At 35.1% G+C, this 18,640-nt stretch overlaps 1 long non-coding RNA gene across 1 annotated transcript; it reads right to left on the bottom strand.

Annotated features, from left to right (window-relative positions):
- Window positions 1–4,329: 4,329 nt before the first annotated feature.
- On the bottom strand, window positions 4,330–17,432 carry LOC116565115. The gene is made up of 3 exons (XR_004275269.1): window positions 17,345–17,432; window positions 12,909–12,915; window positions 4,330–4,341 (listed from the first exon to the last, which is right to left on the bottom strand). It is a non-coding gene; the product is annotated as an uncharacterized LOC116565115 (long non-coding RNA).
- Between the last annotated feature and the right edge of the window lie 1,208 nt (window positions 17,433–18,640).

The following is an 18,640-nucleotide window of genomic DNA, read 5'->3' as shown; positions in this document are numbered from 1 at the left end:
CAAAATATAACCAAGTTTATCCCCTTGCTGGATAATATGAGTGATTCCTGCTTCTTTACCATTTGTAGCTTTACCTTTATTCTAGTCTTCCTTCCTTCTAGATAAGATTAATTAAGACAGCCAATTGTACTGTTTTCTTTGCTTTCTGACAAAATCCAATTTAGAGCAAAACCTTACTTTCTCAAATCATTAGTAAAATCACCCACTAGAAGCACAAATCATATAGGATGTCTTTTCTAAAACACTTTTACTGAGACATACCGTTTTCTGCCATATTGTACGGTATCCCTTTGCATAAGAAGCAAGGAATTCCACTTGTTAAGCTACAGGAGTGTTCTGGGTGTTTTTTGGTTTAGCTAGAGAAGACTAATAAAATATGATTTTAGGTACTAGACACTGCCATATATTTATTGATGCTCTAATTTTCTCTTTATTTTCTCTCCATTTCTCCGTGTTTCTCTCTCTCTCAATCAGTCTCCCTCAACATACCTATGTAAACAAACAATACAACCACATACAAATTTGCATAAAAGTAGACTTCTAAAAGTGTTCACATCTCCACCCACTCTATCATAGAGCTACTGCTTTTAAATATAACTATGTTCTCCAAGAGAAAGACCAATAGTATTAACTTGTAAACAGTGATGTGTTGTTAGCAACAATAAATGCCTTAGTTTGATTAACTATTGCCATTTACAACTCATTTGTAAAAAGTAAATGGTAACTTAGGGAACATCTGGCTCCAAAGGGCAGTCACAGCAAGTGCTCATAAGCAGGTACATGAAGTCAATCAGGAACTATGCGTCAGAGTGTGAAATAAGCAAGCAATGACTCATTTAAAAGCCATGGGAAGAAGACGAAAGGGATGCCACCTCACGTTGCATATGTCCTGAGGAGAAAAATGGGAACAGTTGATGAGAGTTGTCACTTTACTAGGATCTCATGTGTGGTGACTATTGTAATTTGTGAAGACAATTTATAGAGCTGTTTTTTTTTTTTCTCACCTCTGCGCTTCATGCCACCCCCCTGCTATCCGAATTTCAAATTTGTTTCTTGTGTAATGTTTTTTGGTATGTATGGCAAAAGCTGAGAGTAAAATATGCTGAAGTGTCTATCCAAGCATGTCGATAATTTTTAGAAAACGTGAGAAATATTTCTAACTAAAGATTTCACAATGCAACCAAAAATAAATCTGAAAGTATTTCATAAAAAGAAAGTTGTTGTAAATAGTTTTTCCCCACATATGTTAATTGGATAACAACTAAAGCTTATTACTTCCCACAGTTACACCATTTTATTAAAATTAATTTGAAAATGAAAAGCAGCCTTTGGTGATAAATCATTCATTACATATGATGAATGCGCTCTGACGTGGAATCTTCCTTCTTGTTCAATTTAAATATAAACAATCATGTTAGCGTACACTTTTACCTAATGTCTTACTTGAAGTTATTTCTTCTTTTTTTTTTTTTTTTACAACTCAAAAAAAGAAAATTGGGTGGAAGAACCAATCGGGTGAAATGTGCCACAGTGGAAAATAATCTATTTTATTTATGCATTTTTCTTAAAAGCCCATGTCTGTCTGGACATTTTCTGTGGAAGAATGTGCTATTTTTTTTTTCTTGCGATTTCTATTTATCATTGAGCTGTGGGACACCACCGGCAATTTAGAGAAGACTAATGTCCTACAGGTTAGAGACCAACAGCAGGAGTTGCTCCCATAAAGACAAATGTTCTAAAGATTTATCTGTTTACCTACATAATTTTTCCCTCTTTAAGATGCCTAGGGATTTTTGTGCATCATTTGGCACTGATTTGTAAGATGCTGTTGTCAGGATGGAAAAAAAAAGAATGTTAAATTTTTCTCATAGAAAAGACCTCATTTTCTAGACATTTAAAGAGGAGTAGAACATTTTTTTTTCTTGGTTCTGAATTCCAAAATGATACCACTAAAAGCTACTTATCTTTGAGAATCTAAGTAAATACATTAATAACTTTGTTCTAGATTTGCCATTGAGAAAACATCAGGCTTGATATTGATAGAGGCAAGAGGCAGAGAAATTCTAGGCCTTCAAGGCAGGTCCCTGGGGATGCCTCATCTTCAAGCCAAAAGTGACCTGAAACACGCAGCTCAAAGTGAGAACTTCTATTCTTGTTTGTCCACTCTGTCCTAGTTGGTTATTTCAGAATAATGTCTTTTTACCAATTGAATGTTGTCTTTTCCAAAACTACCTACCACCTGCCCTGCCCTACCATCCCAAGCCTATAAAGACCTCAGATTCAGCTGATGATGATAAGTGTCTGGGTATTGGTAGAGGCAACTTGACTTTAGAGATGAGGGGCTGGATGTAGGAGAAGGGCAATTTGACTTTGGAAGGGAGAGAGGCAACTTGACTTCAGAGGAGAGTGGCCTGTCTCTCCTGTCCCCTTTTCAGCTCTCCTCTTCAATGAGAGCACTTTCATGGCTCAATACAATTCTCCACATTCACCATGCTTCAATTTGTTCACATGACTTCATTCTTCTTGAGAACTGGACAATTTGGGACCCACCATGGGTGAGTACCCAAAAAGGCTGTCACATTGGCCCTTTGCCCTCACTGGGGGAGGGCAGCCGCCACACGCAAAGTCAAGGGGCCCACTGAGCTGATAGCACACTGCTGTCCGCAGATGGTAGAGCTAGGAAAGCATTGTAACACAACCTCTGGGGCCTTGGGATTGCAGGCACCACAACCTGGATACCGCCACAGGGCCTGCAGGCAGTTTGCTCCTGCTGGTGCCAAAGCAGCTGGCTGGCTCCCTTATTCACTTGCCTACGCGCTCCTTCCCATGAGGGGTAGGGTGTGGCTGGCCTGAGCAAATGGAGTTTTCTCCTGCTGGCACAGAAGCAACTGTCTAGTTACCACACTCATTCCCTCATGTGCTCCCTCACTCAAAGGGTCAAGCACAACAGGCTAAGTACATGGGGCACCCCTGTCATGAATCTCACAAAGCGGTCAAGAAAATATACTGCATCAATATCATTTCAGTACTAACTCAAAATTTGAAAATTCTTTACATTTTATATGTATAAATGACAAATCATTTTGAAATCGATACTATATAAAATTAGCATTTTTTGAAAATCGGTTATATAAATTGACATGAAATACACTAGACTTTTTTAAAAAATCATGTTATAAATAATTGGCACAAATTATAAATAATTTACCCTCTCACTTCCAAAGAAAATGCATAATTATCAAAATGATTTAAGTAATTTCTGCCATTGCATGTATTAATGCGTGCAGTGTGTCATATTGCAACATCAATACTTGCATTTTAAAAATAATCACATTGAATTCATTGAATTTAATACTGAAATACATAGTGATGTTCCAGGAATAGTGGTTATGGCTCATTAACTCCTCATAGAAATAATGTTGGCTGGGCGTGGTAGCTCACACCTGTAATCCCAGTACTTTGAAAGATCGAGGCAGGCAGATCACTTGAGGTTAGGAGCTCAAGAACAGCCTGACCAACATGGTAAAACTGTATCTTTGCTAAAAATTCAAAAAATAGCCAGGCCTGGTGGTGCATGTCTGCAGTCCCAGCTACTTAGGAGACTGAGGCAGGATAATGGCTTGGACCCAGGAATCAGAGATTTCAGTGAGCCAAGATCATGACACTATACTCCAGCTTGGGTGACAGAGCAAGATCCTGTTCCAAAACAAACAAACAAGCAAAGAAACAAAAACAAAACAACAACAACAACAACAGTAATGTGAATAAGAATCTTTTCTTACCTTAGTGTTACAGATGTGGAACTAAGACATGGAAAATTGTTTGTATTTATAGTAAATGTAGTTCTTTAAAGATAGTGTTATAAAACCTACAGTAATCCTTCCCTTCTAAAAAAAAAAGCTAGGACAATAGAGCCTTTACATTGATTTAGTGTAAGAACTTCTCTAGTTTCATTTGTATATCTATTTTTGAGCCATTTAGCAATTATCTCCCTAATAAAAAGTTATCTATTTTATTGTTCTTATTTGGAAGATTACAACAAAGAATAAAGAAAATATCCTCATAAAGAAATAATTTTTCTCCCTCTGCCCTCTTTTAGTCTCACCCTCGGAAGATTTTATTATGGAAGAGATGATCTTTCCATAGTTGGATGGCATCCCGACCGAGTGGAAAGTTGTTTACACGTCCACATTCCTACCTTTGATAGCATATATGAAGCTCTTTATGTTCCATGGAAGAAAGGCCTGCTGTGCACTGTTATTAAACCCAGGGCACATATTTAAAGAGCTGTCTTTAAGCAACTACAAGGCCCATTGAAAACTCACTTTAGTTATGAACATACTTACAGTTTAACTTGGGATTACCCAAATCACCAGTGTACTATTTGTATGATATAGTTCTGATCCAGTCTACATAGATTATTATTGACATCTAAAAATCGTTCAAAGAGATGAGAAATTTGGTCACTATATGGTTAAATGAATCAAAAGATATAGTCATCAAGTAAATAATGAAACACTTTAATTCAATCAGACCCTTAAATATCAGGAAAAATAAAAATGAAACTATTTGCCTTGTATACTACAGTTACAACAATTGTAAACAGTATAAAAATAGTTCCTTGCACTGCAAAATAACGGTTTTAAGTTGAAATCCATCACAAAGATTCAAGGAGTTCATGAAGTGAAATATAAGAAATAAACCTTTGTGCTTTTATAAAATGTTTGTTTTGTTTTCTGCTGGAGGGGATCTAGAGTTTTAATCAAATCTCAGAGTTAACTATAGCTCTGAAATGTTTATATTCATGAATATAAATGGAGAATGTCCTCATGACAATCATTACGATTTACTAGAATAGCAGTTGAAATTTAACATCCTTATAGATATCTAATCAAAATATTTCTTGCATCTCTAGACTATTAAAAAGTTACCACATCTCTCTAACTCCAGCTTACCTATGTAAAATCACAACTGGAAATGGAAGCACATTTTAATATTTAACATGTTTTCATGTATTCCTGTAAAACTCAGGTTGTGACCTACTTGACAATTTGATTTGTAATTTCTTTTGGCTACTTCTAACTCCCCCTACCTCTACCTAGAACACTGTATAGTAACTGTGCATTATCTATTATATGTCAGACATCAAGGGCACAGTTACCAAGTAGCAACACAAGCGCTGTTCACATTGAACACAGAGCCTAGCCTGAAAAAAAAATTAAAAAATTTCCAAATAATATTAAATACAGTTGTAAAAAATGACATAAAGAAGAAATATAAGATTTTATGCCAGTACATAATAGAGTCTTAACTATGCAAAGAGTGGAATGATCTCAGCATATGGCAATACGTTTAGATAAGAAAGAACATGGTTTAATGACATTATGTGTAAGCTCAAGTAAACTGAAAAATTGTTCGAATTCTCACCAAATTAACTTAAAATATATTTTCATTTATACAATTACTATGTCAAAGTATCATCCAATGTCACCTTCCTGCTGGATGATGGACTCATCCATGATGTCTTTGTCAGACTGTGTACTTTCTGTTTGATTTCTAGACTATTGGAATTATGAATACTATAATACCTTCTATATCTTTCAATAGTCATCTGTAAGTATATGTATCTTCTTATTTTTCCTTCTTAATCTAATTTACATTTTATACTGTTGCTAAGAGACTGTAGCCAAGCGTACATCAAAATACTTTTTAATTAATTGAAGTCTCAAACTCCTTGACCCTCTGCCTTGAAATGAAAAGTTATGTAAAAATATCTAGAAATGTAATGATTGTTATTCCATATTTTGAAATATTTAGATTTAATATTTGTGGAACTGTTCAGTGTTGAGAAGTTGATGGAGACTCTATTGTCTTTATGAGTAAATTCCATGCTACAAAGGCCACAAAATACTATCTATCTGAAATGCACGTTTACCTTGTTTGCATTTAAAGGAGTATGTTGGCACCAATAGCTTTTCTAAAAGCCTGGGGCATACTGTACAATATACTAAGACATTGTGCATTTTTTATCAATACATTGTGCATTTTTTGTGGCTTTGGTATTTATAAATGATGCAGACACTGAGACAGTTTTTGTGTTTCCAAAATGCAATTTGCTGAATGAGTAATTTGGACATTGAAAAGAAACGGTCATGCCAAAAACCTCAAAATAGAACAAAACCATAATTTACAATGTATAGCTTTTCAAAAATGTTGAAATTATTAACAAAGACCAGCGTGGTGGCTCACACCTGTAATCCCAGCCCTTTGGGAGGCTGAGGCCAAGAGATCGAGGCAAGCCTGGCCAACAGGGTGAAACCCTGTCTCCATTAAAAATATCAAAATTAGCCAGGCTTGGTGGTGGCCACCTGTAATCTCAGCTACTTAGGAAGCTGAGGTGCCAGATTTGCTTGAGCCCAGGAGGCAAAGTTTGCGAAGAGCTGAGACTGTGTCACGGTATTCCAACCTGGGTGACAGAGGGAGACTCTGTCTCAAAAAAAGGAAAAAAATAAAAAATAAAAAAAAGAAAAGAAATTCTTAACAGAAATAAATCCTTTTAAAGAACAGTTATGTAACTTTTCTAACGAAACAACCAACCAATATTGGCATTTCTGAGACTTTAATTACAACTTGTGATCATATGCATACATTTTTTATTCAAATTTTGACTGGCTAGTCACCCTAAGTTAAAGAAAACAAGCATAGTTTTAATTTTAATCCAATGAAAGATAGAAGCTTGAATGTTGAGGAAAAACTACTTGTCTAAGTACTTCATCAAATGCATATTGTGCTTCAAATGAATGAAATAGCATGGTATTTCTCAAGGGCAATGAACTTAAGAAAGTCGAGAACATAAGAAATGACAAGATTTTTTTTTTCCTCCCTCCTTTTCTAGCACTTTTGTGAGAGCTTTCTTCTTTAAAGTATATTGTGAAATAATTGATTTCTTACCAATTTGTGTCAGGGATTCTGCACATTCTATGACCTAGATTCACAGATGTCTCAGGAGACAATCTATCCTCAGAATTGTTGAAAACCCTATTGTGCAGTTATCTGGAGGGTAAGTGACAGAACTAAAATAATGCTTTGTTAAACATTCGTATCATATTTCATAGTTACTCAGACTCCCATCAGCTTTTTCTGCAAAATGGGAATAAAAACAGTGTTTATTTCCTAGAGTAGATATGAGGTTAAATAAAGGAATCTGTGTAAAACAATTGGCATAATGATTGGCAAAGAAGTCTAATAAATCAACTATTTATATTATTGTCCATGTTGTCACTTTTTTTTCTACATTTGATGCCATCCCACTTTGAAATTCATGTAACTTTGTTTATAAAAAAATCAGCAAAATCTAATTTTAAGCTATTGTGTGCATTAAAGATAAATCAAATACTTTAGATCTATTATATTAATATAAAAATGGAATTAAGTTGTATAAAGCTCACTTTGAAAAGGAAAATAGTTTTGATCTACCAGGTTTGTTTACCTAATATTCATTAAGCACCTGGTATGAAAACAAGATTAGTGTGTTAAGAAAACTAGAGTGAATATTAGATACTGTTTTTTTATCAGTCAAAGATTCTCACACAACCCTTTGTGTTACCTTCTCATCCAAGCTGTCAGACAATGTTGTCTGCTCATATATTTAACTCTCACTTTTTATACATTTCTGGACATTGAAAAGAAATTCAAGATTTCTGGATCCTTGTCTTTATTTCAATTCTTTTTTTCCTTATTTTATTTTTTTTATTTTCTTAAGAGTGGGCCTTACTCTGTTGTCCAAGTTAGAGAACAGTGGCTCAATTATAGCTCACCTTAGCCTTGACCTCCTGTGCTAAAGCAATCCTCCCATCACAGCCTCCCAAGTAACTGGGACCACAGGTGTACGCCACCACGCCTGGCCTATTTCAATTCTTCATTTAGATATACTTTAGTAATCTGAGATGCCTGATATTCATTTCCTTTTGATGTATTAATTTTGAATGAGTGATTTTTCCTACTAAAGTATCATTATATGTGCACATATATGTAATCATATATATTATTATTAACTATTACTTGTCAATTGTGCAGAATAATAGGTAAATTTTGCTTTGAAAAGGAATTTCAACTTATGAAAAACCACCATATCTGTTATTAAGACACTAGACTAACAAACCATAAACATAATAATCATTTATTTAAGATTTCAAATGAATTTTAAAAGCCTGGTTTTTTTTTTGGTTTTTTTTTTTTTTTTTTTTTTTTTTGAGTGGAAGAACCATATTGCAGTCAACTCATTCAACCTGGTACTGCACAGCACAGGGATTGTATATAGCAATTTCTTAGTAAAATTAAATAAACAAATCTCTGTTCTCTACACCATTGCCTGCCTCTACCATAGGACAAGTCTTAGCATTGTTTTACTTCATATCCTCTATCTTCCCATCTTGTGTCTTTCTGCTAACATGACCCTATTTTAGATAGCATTCTAAAACATTATTCTGATTTTAGCATTTCAGTAATTAAAAATCCTTCATGTCACCAAAATTTCTCAGCTTGTTGTGATAGATTACTTATACGATAGGCCTAATTATAAATTCTTTTCTTGTTACTCTCCCTCTGTAATTCAGAGTTCCATTCTCTCAGAATGCCTTAGATTCTGCTCTTCCCCAGGCATTCTCCATTTGAGAAATAAAAAAACACATATTCCAGTTGTTCACCTCAGAAATGTGGAATCAATTTCAATTCCTCTCCTTTGTTCACACCTGAAAAACCAATCTATCTTCATGTACCATGGGCTTGATTTTCAATACGTATTACAAATTAAAATACTTTACCATCACTGTTGCCACCATTTTATTCCAAAACCTCATCATTTTAACTTTTGATGTAAACTACTATGGTAGCCTCTCCTAGGTAGAAGTAGGAACCACCTACTTCCATTCTTCCTCTTTTGGAATATATTTTCCATACAGAGTCCAGGTAATCCTTGCTCAACACACAAATTCGATACCATTCCAATATGCGTACTCTAACATCCAAGGCCTTGTTTTGGTTTGCTCTGTTATGCCTTCTGTGATATCACTTCCTCTGTTCCATGGCACTCCAACAGTACCACTTTTTATCAGTTAAATACAGCAAAGTTTGAATTGGTAAAGTTTAGACATTTCGTGAAGGAATGGGTGATAGAAATTTTAAAAATGTAAAGAAAGGAAAGTCGACAAAAAGAAAGATTATATTTATATGTGTGTGTGTGTTCACTGAATTTCTACAGATTTGTATTCTGCCTTCGACCAGAAATTCCTTTGCTTATTTTCCTACCTGACTACTGGTGAACTTCCATGCACCTTTCATGGCCCCAGTCTAATGTTAGTTCCTTTGAAAAGCAATTTCTGACACAAATTGTCACAATCTAAGTGTCCTTGTATCTGTTTTCCCACAGCACTTGTTTATTTTTATTTTTTTATTTTTATTTTTGAGACGGAGTCTTGCTTTGTCACCCAGGCTGGAGTGCAGTGACTTGATCTTGGCTCCCTGCAATCTTCACTTCCACGGTTCAAGCGATCTTCTGCCTCACCCTCCCGAGTAGCTGGGACTACAGGTTTACACCACCACCCCCAGATAATTTTTGAATTTTTAGTAAAGAGGAGATTTCAACATATTGGCCAGACTTGTCTCGAACTCCTGACCTTGTGATCCACCCGCCTCGGCCTCTCAAAGTGCTGGGATTACAGGCATAAGCAACCGTGCCAGGCCTTGTTTATATGTATATTGCACCGAATTACATATATGCCTGAGTTTTGGTTCCTTTCCCTCTAGAAAGTTGGCTTTTGAAAATTTAGGACCCATGTTCTCTTGATCACCTTCCTGTTGGATGACACCTCTCACAATAAAAGTGATAAATTATTGATCAGAGAGATTATGAGAATTGAGGTCCTTGCTTATCTTTTTAAAGATAAAATAAAAACATTTCCTAGTTGTTTTCCTTGTGACTCTTTTATTATTTAACTACTTCTGCACACAGGAGAACAGAAGAGCACATTAAAATGAAAAACAAATCAACCTCAAATATGTAATCTGTTTTTCCAACTAAGAAGATGTAAAAACCTTGAAAAAATTTTCAAGGACACAAACAGATTTATATAAATACATACATATTTAAACTCACACATTTAGAAGTAATGCTTTTCTCTAATTTTCTTTAATGAAACATATTGTTCAAGCTTTTAGATGTACTTTAATATCAGCGTTCATCATCCCTAGTACCACTTCTTGAGTCATCTAACACCATTTCCTGGAGTATTATATTTGTCAGGAGTTCTGCTGAGCGGGAAAGAGCTGAGCTGCCAGTCGTTGGGTGGTTTGTTAAGAAAACACCTAACATGCAAAGGAAAGGTCAGGCTTTGTCACTCAGTGTGATAAAGGCCAAGCTGAAGAAAACATCAACCCCCGACACCCACTCCACTCCATTTTTTCCTCAGACAGCGGTACCAGTGGAGGGCCAGGTGGGTTCTAAGGACTGAAAGTGAAGAAAGTGTTTATTTTTCCAACAAAATAGGTCTATCAAAATATGAAACCAGATTCACCTTTTTGATTTTTGTTTTTGATTTCTGATCATGAGCCATTATTGTGAAAATACAATGGCCATTCATCTACACTGTCTATAATTTGAATGCTCTACAAATATATTTTACTGAACTAGAACAGTGGTTCCTGAGCTAGTCATAATAATAGGTTTTACTTATGAGGTTTTAATATTTATGAGCAGCATGTTTGGCATTTTTACAAACACTGTATTAACTCATTAGATATCATAATAACCACATAAGATAGGTACAATTTTTATTGATAGCTTCAGACAAGAAAAAACAGAGTTAATAGTTACCTGTTTTACAAAGATTACTGACTAGTGCTAGTTTTAGTAAGTGTTCAAAAGCGAATGTTAAGTTGTCTGCATATTTATCTACTATGAAGTAAATAATTTAAAGTAATGTCTATCTACAGTGACAGAAACTGTTCAATAGTATATAAATTCAAATTTCCCTACAGAGCTCTAAAATAATGCATACCAATTCTTGTCACCTTACCCCCATCCCATTAAGTGAAATGAACAAAAATCAGAATTAATTTTTTAAATCTTCCATTCCCTAGAGTATTTGATTCTGTCCCTGCTCCCCTCCACCACAACAGAAACTTTTTTTTCAAATAGTAAGGTTGCCATAAATATCCTAGAGTATTTACTTCAAGTAGAGCCAAGCATTCTGTGCTGTCATCTATATCTGGCATAGAGTGTTTAAAAAGATTTATACAGAGTTACATATTTTCTATAAATGTCAAAAGATAATGTCCACTATTGGTTTTCAAAACATTGAAGTCTGTAATGTAAAATAATGGTTTCTCTATAATTTTTGACAAATAGTAACATTTCTTAATCTAGTTGAAGCCCTAGTGCTCTGTTTTAGAAGCAATTGATAATCTACATTTTCTTATCGAATTGATAATCTACATTTTCTTGTCAGACTGAACACTAGATTGCATACGATATTTTGGCAATTTAGCTAATGGGAGAATGGCATAAACTATGTAGCAGGTCATTTAAGTCCTCTTTCTTGTTGGGAAAAATGATAAATTTTGAGACTTGAATTCCTGTTATTGTGGTCTTTCATTATTTTGATACTATTAGGTTGTAGTGAGTGTTTTGAAATATTTCCAGAAGATACTTAGTGATATTACAAACACTACTGATAATAGACTATGATACTAAGAAAATAGAAGAGAAGGTGGCTGAAAGTCATAGAACTGTAAATAACGTGGTCTTACCAGAAACGTCATCCATCCATCCACTTTCTCATTTGTAAAGTGCCTGATGCCACTATAATATATTACTATAATGGGATGCCGTACCAGAATTCTTAAAGAATGTGGGTCCCAAGGTTTTGCAGAGACGTCTCAGTAATGCAAAGATACTTTACATTTGAGAGCAGGGGTAGCAGTGTAGACACCAGGCATATATTGAAAATCAAGTAATTTCCAGACACTATAATCTTTTAGAAATAACCCAGTCTTTGAACTCATTGCCCCATGGCAAATGGATAAAAATATTTCAACAATACTATGAATAAGAGGTCAGATAAAGTGTTTTGAGAATTTTAAGGATAAGATTTAAAAGAAATGCCTGGAATAGGGATCCTGTATCCAAGGTTCTATTCATAGAAACAAGGTCTAATTATTTCATGTCTCTCAGTATTCATTGTTAAGATTGATATGTGAGATGTCAAATAAAGAAAATATAAAACCTAATTTATGTTTTTTCAGTTTATGTTTATGCTTATTATTATAAGCAGATTATGTTTCTGCTTATACCAGAATACGTGGATCTATGTCAAGAAAACTCAAAAAGGAAAAAAGTTATTCATGAAGATTGTCTAATTACTTATTAATAGGCAATATTTATATATAATATCTGACTACTGATCCTTTCAGAACATTTTGGTTTTTCAATTTCTATTCACAGAAACAGACAGAAGGAAGACAAAAAGTATAATTAGACGAAGTGGAATTGAATAAAAAATAGATATACAAAAGATGATGATACATGTACTCAGTGTCAGAGACTATTAATGGTAGCTTCGATTTTCTAAAAGCCAGTAAAGAAAAACAAAACAAAAGAAAAAACATGCTTTCTATGATCAGATGGAGGAAAATGTACTTTCCCCTTTTGTTAAATATATTTTTAATTCAAGTATAACATAAACATAGAAAAGTTCACAAATATTTGACTTTCCATTGAATGCACACAGATGTGTAACTAGCTAAAAATCAAACCCTCGAAAGTCCCATTATGTCCCCTTCCTGTTTCACACTCAGAGCTAATGCTCTTGCTTTTACATCATGTACTAATCTTGGAATCACATGGCAAACACCCTGTGCCTAGCTTCTTTCATTCAGCATTGTATTTGTAAGAAAAATCCATGTCACGGTATGTAGTTCTATTGACTGTTTCATTGCTGGAGCACTGGCTCTTTCTGAAGCACAAACTCGTCCCTGTTCCATCATTATGTGGATGCATCACATGGGCAGGAGAGCCAAACTAGCCTAGCTGTGAAGAGCACAGGCTCTGTAGAGTGTGTTTGCCCTGCTCCTTACCATCTATATGTTCCTGAACAACTTAATCTTTTGTGGTTAAGATTTTCTTCTCTAGAATGGGAATAGTACTATTAGCACATTTGCTTTAGGGGAACTGATTGGCAAAAAAAAAAAAAAAAAAAAAAAAAAAATCACAGTGAAAGCATGTTTCTATTCAAGGCAGTCTGCCAAATATGAGTAGCAGCATCAGGATAAGGATAAACCCCATTAATAGCTGTGTGTAAAAATTAGGTGGTCTATTCCATTAACTGGCACTTCAGCACAAACTTATGTCACAGCTTCATTTTCTACCACTTTTTTATAGAGACATAGAAAGTGAAATGTGTGCTATTAATAATGGAAATAATTTTCTTCTTTTAAACTTCCTTAATGATTTTCCCAAGTAAAATAAGCTGAAATACTTTGCCCAATGCTTTAAAATAAACCATGGAGTCATTGAGATATTTAGAATTATTTTCTTTTTTAACTTGCTTTTTCTCTTTAATTTTAATATACAATTAACACTGACTGCCTTTATCATCATTTTTTAACAACAAAAATAATTCAAATACTATGCCTAGTCATCATGTCCTGTTCCCACTCTGAATCATCCCATGAAAGCTTTTCATTTATCCATATAGACCTTCAGTGTGTTTATACATGTGCATGATATGTACACACAATACTTAGCATTAACAAATACATTTTTATCCATTGTATATATTTTTAGCAAATATGACATGGAGAGTCACATTTGCCTTTTTAAAAATTTTATCAATGAAAGAGAGACAGGGAGAAAGAGAAACAAAAAGATCAGAATTTTGTGCTTGGCAAAAATCTGCTATGGCCTCAAATTCTTGCTCTCTAGTGTAGATATACCTTCTGTTTATTCTGTCAAACAGTGATTGGGTTGTTCTATGTGTGTGAAAAGCTGTTAAAGACATCATCAAATCTGTGGTAATTTTGTATGCAGAAATAGAAAAATAACACAATTTATGTCTAGGTACTCCTTTTCATTTCAAAATGTAGAAAATTTATAAGGGTATTTAAATGAAAAGCTCTTCTCCATCCAGGTCTTTGCCCCACATGATACTGTTCCCCAGACTATGTCCAGACAAAAACAATGTACACACACTACACATTATCATTTAAACAATAGATACCAATAGAAAACATTTTGCAGCTTTAAGAAGTTTTATCTATACTTTGGCAATAACTGCATGGCAAAGTATAATCAACTTCTCTATTGTGGAGGTTATGTTTGCTTCCAAATTTTTACTGTCGCAAGAAGTATGCAATCATAAACTTTCTGTTGCTACAGTTTAATTGTGAGATAATCCTTTCATAGTTGTGGGGAATTAGCAGCCATTTGCTCTACAGTTGTTTCCCTTAACCATGATTTCACTTTGTACTGTTTCAGTTACCTGTGGTTAACTGTGTTCTGAAAACATTAAATAAAAAATTCCAGAAGTAAACAACTCATAATTTACAAATTGTGTACCATGCTCAGTAGAGTGATGAAATCTAGTGTTTTCCAACTCTGTCCTGAGACATGAATCATCCCTTTCTCCAGAGATTCCATACTGCAGATGCTCCCTTCTGTTAGCCATTTAGAAACCCAAACACAAGAGTCATGATGCTGGCAAAAAAGACATAATAAAGAGAAGCTATAAAGTGTTCTCCCTAAGCAAAAAGTGGAAAGTTGTTTTTTGTTTGTTTCTTTTCTTTCCTTTTCTGAGGCAGGGTCTTGCTTTGTCACCCAGGCCGGAGTGTAGTGGTTCATTCACAGCTCATTGCAGCCTCAATCTCCCAGGCTCAAATGATTGTCCTGCCTCAGCCTCTGGGGTATCTGGGACTACAGTAGTGCACTTTCTGGCCCAGCTAATTTTCTGTAGAGATGGGGTTTTGCCATGTTGCCCAGGCTGGTCTCCAACTCCTGGACTCAGGCAATCCACCCACATCAGCCCCCCAAAGTGCTAGGATTACAAGCATGTGCTGTCATGTCAAGCTGAAAGTTCTTTACTTAACAAGAAAAAAAAAAAAAAAAAGATGTATGCCATGTTGCTAAAACCTATTGTAAGAACAAATCTATCCATGATGGTGTGAAAAAAAAAAAGAAAAAAATGTGTGCAAGTTCTGCTGTTGTACAACAAACTGCAAAAGTTACAGCCACAGTGCATGATAAGTGCACATTAAAATGGAAAAGGCATTAGATTTGTGAGTGGAAGACATGGTGTTTTAATTGACAGCATTCAGATTCGGTATCTAAACATATCTAAACACAGAAAAAGTTCAGTAAAAATACAGTATTAAGACTAAAAAATGTTATAACTGTATAGGGTAACTCTAATTATAGCAAAATAAATGTATATCCAGCACATATTTGACAGAGGCATCATTATGTGATGCATGTCTGTATTTTTAAAAATCTAAAATGGGGATACTTTATGTCAAATTAATTTGTCTCACATAAATTAATCTTAAAATGTTACCTCTGCTTAAACCCAGGAATTCCAGGTTAAAGTAAGCTGTGATTGCGCTACTGCATTCGAGCCTGGACAATAGGTAGACCTTGTCTCTGAATAGTATATTTAAAAATGTCTCATTGATAAAGTAAATAAAAAATGGTAAACATCTTATTGGGAAAATAGGGAACAGAAATAAAAAATAATAGAATGGTCTTTCCTTATCCACTTGAAATATGTTCCAAAATCTGTAGTGAGTGACAGTGTTGGGGATGGTAGAATGAACCTGACTGCCTTCTATCAGAATACATTTCTGTTCATGTCTTTCACCCACAAATTGAAGCCTTTTTAACTGAGCATGTAACATGCACCATGACCATAACATTTGCAGTTTGAGGTGCAACAGCAGAACTAGCACAAATTTTTTTCTCCTTCACAATTTCATGGATAGAAGATTTGTTCTTAGGGCAAATTTTAGCAAGCTCAGTATACATTTTTTCTTATTAAATGGAGAACTTTCACCTTTTCACCTAAAGGAATCACTTTATACTTTCTCTTTAACCGCTTTGTAGTTTCACATCTCAACTGCCAGTATCATTATTCTTGTGCTTTGGGGCCATTATTAAGTAAAATATGGGTTCCTTTAACACACGTACTTGATTCTGGGACAGTGGATCTGATAACCAACCAAGAGGGCTACTGAGTGGCTAATGGGCAGGCAGAGTGGAGATGCTGCACAAAGAGAGAATTCATGTTCTGAGCAGGGCTGACTGAGATTTCCTCATAATACTTAGAACACTGAACAATTTAAAATTTATCCATTGCTTATTTTTGGAACTTCCCATTCAGTATTTTCTAACTGTGGTTGACCTCCGGTAACTGAAAATCCAGAAAATGAAACTGTGGATAAGAGAGGACTACCGTACACTTTATCTAAAGTTTTGTCTCCTTTATTTCTAAAGCTGCTCATAGAGCTAGAAGAGTGACTATATAGCGCTCATGTTATCCTGATAGCTAAATGAGAAAATCCAGGCCAAGATATGTGACCTCGTGATGGTTGTGTACTATGTCTTGGTTGTTAATCTTCTTTATAAAGCTAGAGGGTTCTTAGGCACTATGGTTAGTAGCTTATATTTTCAAAATATTATGTCTGTTACAGTTATGTAGGTGTTAACATATATCAAATTAATACAGTAATTTGATTTAGATTTAAAATTGTAGTCACATTTTAATATCAAATAATTTAACCAGTAATAATAAACTAATCTGTGTTAATTTTTTAATTTTTTAGAATTATACTTTAATTTCTGGGGTACATGTGCAGAACGTGCAGATTTGTTACACAGGTATACACGTGCCATAGTGGTTTGCTGCATCCATCACCCCATCATTATTTACATTGTGTATTTCTCCTAATGCTATCCCTCCACTGTTCACCTACCCCAGCTATCCCTTCCCTAGCCCCCCGCCTCCCCAACAGACCCAACTGTGTGATGTTCCCCTCCCTGTGTCCATGTCTTCTCATTGTTCATCACCCACTTATGAGTGAGAACATGCGGTGTTTGGTTTTCTGTTCTTGTGTCAGTTTGCTGAGAATGATGGTTTCCAGCTTCATCCATGTCCCTGCAAAGGACATGAACTCATCTTTTTTTATGGCTGCATAGTATTCCATGGTGTATATGTGCCACATTTTCTTTATCAGTCTATCATTGATGGACATTTGGGTTTGTTCCAAGTCTTTGCTATTGTGAACAGTGCCACATATGTACATGTGTCATTATAACAGGATGATTTAAAATCCTCTGGGTGTATGACCAGTAATGGGATTGCTGGGTCAAATGATATTTCTATTTCTATATCCTTTTGTAAAGTGTCTGTTCATATCCTTTGTCCACTTTTGAATGGGCTCGTTTGTTTTTTTCTTGTAAATCTGTTTTAGTTCTTTGTAGATTCTGGATATCAGCACTTTGTCAGATGGGTAGACTGCAAAAATTTTTTCCCATTCTGTTGGTTGCCGATTCACGCTAATGACTGTTTCTTTTGCCGTGCGGAAGCTGTGGAGTTTGATTAGGTCCCATTTGTCTATTTTGGCTTTTGTTACCAATGCTTTTGGTGTTTTGGTCATGAAGTCCTTGTCTACGCCTATGTCCTGAATGGTTTTGCTGAGATTTTCTTCTAGGGTTTTTATGGTGTTAGGTCTTATGTTTAAGTCTTTAATCCATCTGGAGTTAATTTTAGTGTAAGGTATCAGGAGGGAATCCAGCTTCTGCTTTCTGCACATGGCTAGTCAGTTTTTCCAACACCATTTATTAAACAGGGAATCCTTTCCCCATTGCTTGTTTTTGTCAGGTTTATCAAAGATCAGATGGTTATAGATATGTTGTGTTGCTTCCGAGGCCTCTGTTCTGTTCCATTGGTCTATATCTCTGTTTTGGTACCAGTATCATGCTGCTTTGATTACCGTAGCCTTGTACTATAGTTTGAAGTCTGGTAGTGTGATGCCTCCTGCTTTGTTCTTTTTGCTTAGAATTGACTTGGCTATGCAGGCCTATATGAAGTTTAAGGTGTTTTTTTCCAGTTCTGTGAAGCAGGTCATTGGTAGTTTGATGGGGATAGCGTTGAATCTGTAAATTACTTTGTTGAGGAATTGCCACACTGTCTTCCACAATGGTTGAACTAATTTACACTCCCATGAACAGTGTAGAAGTGTTCCTATTTCTCCACATCCTTTCCAGCATCTGTTGTCTCCTGACGTTTTAATGATTGCCATTGTAACTGGTGTGAGATGGTATCTCAATGTGGTTTTGATTTGCATTTCTCTAATGACCAGTGAGTATGAGCTTTTTTTATACGTTTGTTGGCTGCATAAATGTCTTCTTTTGAGAAGTTCTGTTCACATCCCTTGCCCATTTTTTGATGGTTTTTTTTTTTTTTTTTGTAAATTTGTTTAAGTTCTTTGTAGATTCTGGATATTAGCCCTTTGTCAGATGGGTAGATTGCAAAAATGTTTTCCCATTCTGTTGGTTGCTCATTCACTCTAATGACAGTTTCTTCTGCTGTGCCGA

This window comes from Sapajus apella, unplaced genomic scaffold, assembly GCF_009761245.1.
Source record: "Sapajus apella isolate SASKATOON/1434 unplaced genomic scaffold, GSC_monkey_1.0 scaffold39, whole genome shotgun sequence".
Taxonomy (NCBI): Eukaryota; Metazoa; Chordata; class Mammalia; order Primates; family Cebidae; genus Sapajus; species Sapajus apella.
The sequence above is the reverse complement of the archived record's forward strand: the minus strand, read 5'-3'. Positions and strand labels throughout refer to the sequence as shown.